We start from the raw sequence: 8,584 nt of genomic DNA, 5'->3' as shown, positions 1-8,584 counted from the left end.
AATCTGAAGACGTTTTTCCAAAACAGACATCCACATGACCAAGAGGTACATGAAAAGATGCTCAACATCACTCATCATCAGGGAAATGAAAATCAAAACCACAATGAGATACCACCTCACACCTGTCAGAATGGCTATTCTCAAAAAGATGAGAAACAACAAGTATTGGCAGGTTTGTGGAGAAAAGGGAACATTTGTGCATTGCTGATGGGACAGGAAACTGGTGCAGCCAGTATGGAAAACAGTCTGGAGGCTTCTCAAAAACTCAGCAGTGGATCTATCATGTGATCTACTAATCCCACTTGTGTGAATATATCTAAAGGAAAAAAACACCATGTTGAAGAGACATCTGCACCCCTATGTTCCTAGAGCACTATTTACAATAACCAAGACATGGAGACAACCTGAGTGTCTATTGACAGATGTATGGGTAAAGAAGTTTGAGAAGTTGTGACACACACACACACACACACACACACACACACACACACAAAAATATTACGCAGTCATAAAAGAAAGAATGAAATCTTGCTATTGACAATAACATGGATGGACCTTGAGGGCATTATGCTAAGTGAAATAAGTCAGACAGAGAAAAACAAATACTGTATGATCTCATTTATATGCAGAATCAAAAAAGAAAACACCTCCCAGAAAAAGAGTTCAGATTTGTGGTTATCAGGGGTGGGGTTAGGGGGACAGGTGGAATTGGATGAACCAGATGGTCAAAAGGTACAAACGTCCAGTTATAAGATGAATAAGTACTAGAGAGGTAACGTACTCCATGATAGCTCTGGATAACACTGTCGAATGGTGTATTTGCAAGTTGTGAAGAGGGTACATTCTAAGGTTTCTTATCACATGGAAAAAAATCTTTTTCTCTTTCTGTATCTATAGGAGATGACTGGATATTAACTAAACCCACTGTGGCAATCATTCATAATATATGCAAGTCACATCATTATGCTGTACACCTTAAACTTACACAGTGCTATATGTTAATTATATCTATAGAGATAGAGATAGAGATAAATATATATATATTTATATATAAAACTGGGGTGGGGAAGAACTGTCAAAATTTAAAATAAGCAAAACAATTTTTAAATGGACAAAAGACTTAAAAAATACCTCACCAAAGAAGATACATAGATTTGGAGGGAGGGGGGCAGCACGGGAAAAGATGCTTGACACCATCAGTCATTAGGGAAAAGCAAACCAAAGCCACAATGAGATACCACTACGTAGCTATTAGAATGGCTAAAATCAAAACACATGACAAGGCCACATGCTATCAAGGGTGCAGAGAAACTGGAACTTGGTTGGGAATGCAAAATAGTACTGCCACTTTCAAAAAACCATTTGGCAATTTTTCATGAAGTTAAAGAGCACGCATCATACAACCCAGCAGTCCAACTCTTAAGTGTTCACAAACTAAATGAAAACTTATGTTCACAGAAAAACATGTGTACAAAGAAGGCCGTGTTCAGAACTGCCCAAAACTGGAAACCATCGAAATGTCCCTCACTGGTGAGTGGATAAGTGCACCCATACAACAATACTATTCAGCAGCAGGAAGGACGAAACAACTGATACACAGGACAGTATATCATGTGAGGGGACAATGTGTCACATGATGAGACGACACATCACATGACAGGTCAGTGTATCATGTGACAAGACATGGGGTTCAAATGCACTGTGGTGAGAAGCCAAACTCAGAAGGGTGCATACAGTAAGCTCACCTTTACATGCTGAGGCAGAAAACCAGGGAGTGGTTATGAGACGCTGAGGGTCAGGAGACGGGTTGACTGCAAAAAGCCACAAGGAAACTAGGGGAGGGTGGTGACACAACTGTATGCATTTGCCGAAACTCACAGAAAGCACAGAAAAGGGTATGTTTTAGATTATGCAAATTATATCTCTATGAAAACCAATTCCTGATCACCCTGCCCTACTGCTTAAAGTTCTTCAGGGGTGCCTGGGTGGCTCAGCTGGTTGAGCCTCTGACTTCAGGTCAGGTCACGATCTCATGGTTTGTGAGTTCAAGCCCTATGTTGGGCTCTGTGCCGACAGCTAAGAACTGGGAGCCTACTTCAGATTCTGTGTCTCCCTCTCTCTCTGCCCTCCCTCACTCGCTGTCTCTCTCTCTCTCTCAAAAATAAATAAACATTAAAAAAAATTTTAAAGCCTCTTCAGTGGGTTTCCACGGTTCTATTAGCAGGGTTTTCAAGGATATGGCCCTGGACATGTGAGGCCCCTCTCCAGCTTCATCCATCATCCTGCCACTCCTCCTCCAACCACCCAGCCTTTCATTTAACTGAACACACACTTCCCTTATCTTTGCATATGCTTTCCCCTACCTCGCCCCTCAAGTTCAGCCCCCTTACCACTACCCAAGGAAGTCTCCTTGGACCACCAAGTCTGCTCTCCCACCGCACACACTCACACACCATCCAGCCTCGCACTTGGTGGTTACAGGTGTTTGGCTATTGGAACACTTACTTTAGAAAGCTTGTAGTTGTTACGTACTTTCTCCTCTCTTTGAAATACATATAAATCCTTTTGAAAACAGCGTTAGGACTCAGGAATGTCTCAAGGACCTGAGAACCATTCTTTGAAAGGTAAACATCAAGAGATATCAGCCCTCCCAGTTTCTGTGGAAGGGCAGGAGCCTAAATCCAGGATGTTTCTTGCTCCCAGCTGCAGATCTACTTCCTCTTACAAACATGTTTTTCTTCTAGGTAAAACTGATTATGTAGCATGGGTGGCCACCCCAATTACCAGGTAAAGTCAGCATAAATTATGTGTGACAGATGGTGCTATCAAGCCTTACTGGAGAACTAGTTATCATTTATCTTGCCAGGATGTATGAAATTGTTTGTATCTGCTTGGCTCTATGGAAGAGTGACAGTTCTTTGCCTTTGCAATCTCTTTGCCTTTGCAATCACAGGGTTGCCTGTGATATGCACCATGTTCTGGTTTAATACTTACTCAATAATAACACCATTTTCTTTCTTGACTACCTTTGTGGAAAGGTTTCTCGGCCTGGGAGAAGATTTTCTTTTTAATTATATTTCCCCAACCGCTGAATCTCAATAAGGTATTCTAATTTCATCCAAAGTGACACAGTAAGTGCTATAGCCAATTATCGAGCTGTTCTACACATTATTTTCCTTTCTGATTTGTTCTGAGGCCCAAATTAGTTCATGTAAGGCCAGCGTTTACTGCACTGGACCATTGTACAGGTTCATTCTCCTCACCCATAGGCCTGAACTGGGTCACTGAGCTCCACTCACCCTCAAGCCAAGAAATGACTTGCAGGCATAGCTGTGAGGTCAACGCTCCATCTCCTCTCATTCTGATCACACTTTCCAAAACGTGGTATTTGTTCACAAGTTTACGAAACATGACATTTGGGGAAACGGTGCTCCATTTTCCCCTCCCTAAATTAAAAGCACTTTATCATTACCCACTACCTTTAACTGCACTGTTCCCCCCTTTGCCCTCGGCAGTCTCTGCCTTCTGCCTAAAGTGTGAATCGCATCCTCCTCTTGACCCCTCAGGAGACAGCTGCCTTGGGTAGGGCTGGTCTTTCCTCAGAAGCAAAGTCCACTGACTACCTGTGGTTGGAGAGTTTATCCCTGTCTATCTATTGCCATCGACAGGAGGTAAGTGACACCAAGATGCTCCCGGGACCAAAGCCTGCAATGAGGATACTGTAGGGAGTAGTGTGTGTGTGTGTGTGTGTGTGTGTGTGTGTGTGTGAGCGCGCATGTGCATGTCTGGGGGTGGAGGGGAGAAGGGAACGGCATCCCCTGATCCCTGAGGAGCTGGACCCTAGCTGTATCAGGCTCACCTCTTCCTGGAACTCAAATTGGGGGAGGCTGGTTGTGTCCCCAGCGCTCCCCATTCCATCCAGGGGTATAGTTGCTGTTTGATGCAAATGGTTTGCCCATGTGGAGTCAGAACCCGAAGTGTGTGCGTGTGCTGGGGCACCGAGGCCCAAGAGCGAGGGAGGGAGAGATGTAGATACAACCCTGCCTTATGTTCCTGGGGCATTGTGTCTGCCGGTTTGTTTGGGATCCTGCGGCTATCTCCTGGGCTTTCTCCCGAGGTTATGGGTACCCTGGGGAGCGCCCTGTGGCTCCCCCAGGCCAGCTGCTGAGAGCGGCTTAAGTGGACACTGGAATGAATGGAGATGATGAGGTTGGGGCTGCCCTTGGCCTGGTGCCAAGGACACCTCCACGCCGGACCCCCCTTAGTCCCCGTCCACACGGGAGACTATCTCTGTATCTTCCCGGAGCAGCGTTTCTGTCAGTCAGCCGTGCTGGGAGGTGGCTTTGGTGGTGGGATGTGTGTGTCCCCACAGTGGGGAGGTGTTTCTCGGCCTGCTCCATGAATGCGCAGAACAGCACATGGGTAAAGCTGCTGGGCTCTTCCCCTCTCAAAAGCAGCTCTCTTCTGAGAGATACAGATAAGGCTGGGACTCCTGTTTCTGAGAGGTCAGACACTCCTGCTGAGGGTACTGGGAGATGGTAGTGCTATTAGGCTCATGGTAAATGAAAACATGCTGTATAGTTTGAGAGGGGGGAGGAAACAATGCTCATGTTTTACCGGAGTTGACTAGTGTGATCTGAAGGAAGATGAAAGGCTCACAGCAGTGCCTGCAAGTCATACCAGGCCCACTAGGGGGCGAGTGGGGCGTGCTGTACACACTTGAGGCCCCAGGGTGAAGGGAAGGAGCCTTTACAATGGCCCAGGGAGGTAGACCTTGGACTAACAGGAACTAATGCAATCACATGACAAATAGAGAGGAACTCAACATGCAGAACAGTTCGATAATTTGCCACAGCACTGGCTGTGCAATTTCGAAGCAAATCAGACACTGTCAGCCATCTCATCTGCAAAATGCAAGTGAGCTCTCTTCTCCAGAGTGGACGTGAGAGGTAGAGATGAGTGTCTGGTGACGTGACTGACAAAAGTCATCCTCGCCCTCCCCACTTCACCTGGATCCTTCCCCGTGACCTGGTGATTAGGTCCCTGCCATCTCATAAACCCCCTCACCCAAACATCCCCTCCAGTGACACCCTCTCCCCAACCACTGTCCCCTCACAGACCACTTCCTCAAAGAACTTTCCCCATGTTGCGTGCTCACTCCTCCCTGGTATTCACACATCGGCCCGCTGCAATCTGTCTCCCAGTGAATTTACTCCAAGGATGTCACCAAGAGCATACACGTGACTGTTCCATCCTTGGAGCTCTCTCCCCCTGGTCCATGGGGTGTCCTGTAGTGGGATCATTTCTATTCTGCCCCTTCACCCTGCTCCCTGGCCCACACTTAAGTCATACAGTTAGACAAATCCCAAGTCTCAGCATTTCTTAGATGCAGCATGAAATCACCCAGGAAGGGGGCAGGACTGGGAGCAGACAGGTGAGGGAGGAGACCTCACGAGAGTAAGACTAAGGACACCAGACAGACAATCCTACCCAAAGAAGGATGGACAAAGCCAACTGCCTTTACCTTACAGAGGAAGTTCTCCAGTGTCAGCACAGTGATCAACCCAGGTGCTCATTCAAAAGGCAGGCCCCAGGCTCTGTTCAGAGAGTCTGATTCAGAAGGTAGAATTAGGTCAGGGGCTCTGAGTTTGAGCCAGCATCACAGATGAATCTGGTGGAGGCGTCCCCTGGCCACACTGAGAAAAGCTGCCAGGCTGGGTGTGGAGGAGGAAGCCTGGGGGCTGCAGGCAGGGGCTGGGAAACAGTCCAGCAGGATTAACCTCAGCTCTCCTGGCCTGACTTCTTCCCACCCAGACATCCTCATCTCAGATGACGACACGCAGAAAACCTTTCCAGAAGGTGAGTTTCAGAGCTGGACAGGTTCTCTGCCTAGACGCAGGCCCCTCTGAGCCCTGACCTTCATTTGGGGTCAAATGGAAAGCCTGTGTATCTCCCCACCCCCACGCCAAGGGCACCCTCCAGGCCCAGAAAGTGCTCAATGCTATCGTCAGCAGAAGGGCCTGAGAGAAGGTTAGGTATATGGCACAAATCCACGGTGGTGGTAGAGGTGGTGGCCGTGTTGGCCATCAGAGAGTGAGGGCCCCACGGGGAAGTGACCTGTGAACAAAGACTTGAGCTGGAACAAGGTGGGGAGGAGGGAACGACGTGGCTATTTGGGAAAAAGGGTTTCAGGCAGAGGAATGAGCAAGAGCGGAGTCCGACAGGAAGATACGTGGCAGGTGAACAGGTGCAGGACGTGAGACACTTCTCAGAAAGGGAGGGGCAGTTGGGGCAGGCCCTTGCTGGTCTTTATTACCACGTCGTTTGTCCTTGAGGTGGAGTTGAAAGCTGTCGGAGTGACAGATGGGACTCCTCTTTTGTTTTTTTTTTTTTTAATTTTTAACGTTTATTTTATTTATTTTTGAGAGACAGAGAGAGACAGCGTGAGCAGGAGAGGGCAGAGAGAGAGAGAGAGAGAGAGAGGGAGACCCAGAATCTGAAGCAGGCTCCAGGCTCCAAGCTGTCAGCACAGAGCCTGACGCGGGGCTTGAACTCACGAGCCGTGAGATCGTGACCTGAGCCGAAGTCGGCCGCTCAACCGACCGAGCCACCCAGGCGCCCTATGGGACTCCTCTTTTGAAAAGGCGCCTGTGTTGCTGTTGCCCACAGACGCAGTGAGGCAGTGAGAGTGCTAGTCAGGGGGCTAGCGAGGAGGGACCGCAGTGACCTGAGTGACAGCTGACGGTGGATGGGGCCAGGGTGCTGGCACAGGAGCAGTGAGGTGGGATCCGATCCCCGTCTGTGCTGAAGGTAGAGCCAACATCTACCAAAAGAGTGGTGTGGCTAGGTGGCCCCTGTGGCTGCTCAAGGCTCTGAGGCTCAGAATGAGTCAGGACAGTGCCATGTATACATCAGCAAATGACTTCTGTTTGTCAGACAGGGAGACGACCAAGAGAACGAGGGGAAGAAGTTGGGGAAGCAAGGCAACGTGGAGGAAGCATGGGTCCTGGGAAATAAAGGGGTCACTCATTGTGCTCTCAGAAAACTATAAGGACAAAATTATTTTCCATTTCTCTTCATTTTCCATAGTCTGTCTCCCCACACTAAAGGTAGTCTTTGTGCTGAGGCCTCTGTCTTACCTCCATATCCCCTGCACTAGAATCAAAACAATGCATAGGAAATGCAGACCTGGAACCTAGAAACTGTAGCTGGTACTCAACAACTATTTGGGGACTGGCTGGCTCAGTGAGGGAGAGCTTGGGGCGGCTTTATTATTCTGTGTAAGATAGGAGGGAGAGAATGTGGAAGGGAGGGGAGAGGAGGAATAGGAAAGCAAGAGACAGAGAAGCAGTAGTGAGTCAGAGAGGGGGAAGGAGGGGTGGAAGAGGGGAAGGAGGGGGAGAGAAGAGATCTGCATGAAAACCTGTGAAAAAGGCTAACCTGGGAAGGTAACTAATGGGAGAATTTTCAAGATAATAAAGTGTCCTGTGCAGTCGCCTCCATCACCCCAGTCTTTCTGTGTAATCTTTTAAAAATGTTTATTTATTTATTTTGAGGAGAGAGAGAGAGAGCATGAGCAGAGGGGGAGAGGGAGAGAGAGAGAGAGAGAGAGAGAGAGAGAGAATGAATCCCAAGCAGACTCCTTGCCGCCAGTGCAGAGCCGGATGCGGGGCTCAAGCCTGCTCACGAACCACGAGATCCTGACCTGAGCCAAAATCAATAGATGCTTGACTGAGCCACCCAGGCACCCCACCCTATGTCATCTTAAGCGAATGGACATCATTTACTCTTGGCCACTAATGCCCAGATAAGAGCCTCCCTATGATATGTGCAAAACTTGAAGAATCCTGTCGTGAGGTTTGGCAGGAGTGAAGCAATGAGAGAGGTGAAAAGGGGAAAGAGCTGAAGAGGTGAAAACAAGCGAGTGCCATCTACACACTTAGAGGATTCCCGTGAGAAAGAATCTAGAGCTTTTTCTCAGGCTTTTCAAGATTGCTGCCTCCCCAGCAAGAGGCTGTTCTCAGCCTAGAAGGATCAGGGAGCCTTAACTGCTGCTACCTGCTGGACTTCGCAGGCTTTTCCTTTATGCCCTTCCTCAGGAATGCTGTAGGGTGCTTCAGGATAGAGAGCAAGGAGGTGGGCGAGCAAAGCTATCAGCCATTTATGACGGCAATCTTGGTTCTAAACCTCATCAGTTCAAAGCCTATTCAAAAAACAGAAACAGATAAACAACCCAGGGTTCACTGGACTCACATAACTCTTCCCAAATAGCTGAGTTAGTTTCCTCTGGCTTCTAGAATATCCAACGGCAAGCCTGTCCCTCAGAAGGTTGGTGTGTGAAAGACAGTTTATGTAATCACAATTCTACACTTCAGGTCACCTGGGTGGCTCAGTCGGTTGAGCATCAGACTTTAGCTCAGGTCATGATTTTGCAGTTCGTGAGTTCGAGCCCCTCATCAGGCTCTGTGCTGACAGCACGAAGCCTGCTTTGGATTCTCTGTCTCCCCCTCTCTCTGTCCCTCCCCCACTTGCACTCTCTCTCTCAAAAATAAATAAACATTAAAAAAAAATTCTACACTTCAAG

The sequence above is a fragment of the Puma concolor genome, chromosome F2, assembly GCF_028749965.1.
Source record: "Puma concolor isolate L17-30 chromosome F2, mPumCon1.1.hap2, whole genome shotgun sequence".
Taxonomy (NCBI): domain Eukaryota; kingdom Metazoa; phylum Chordata; class Mammalia; order Carnivora; family Felidae; genus Puma; species Puma concolor.
The sequence above is the reverse complement of the archived record's forward strand: the minus strand, read 5'-3'. Positions refer to the sequence as shown.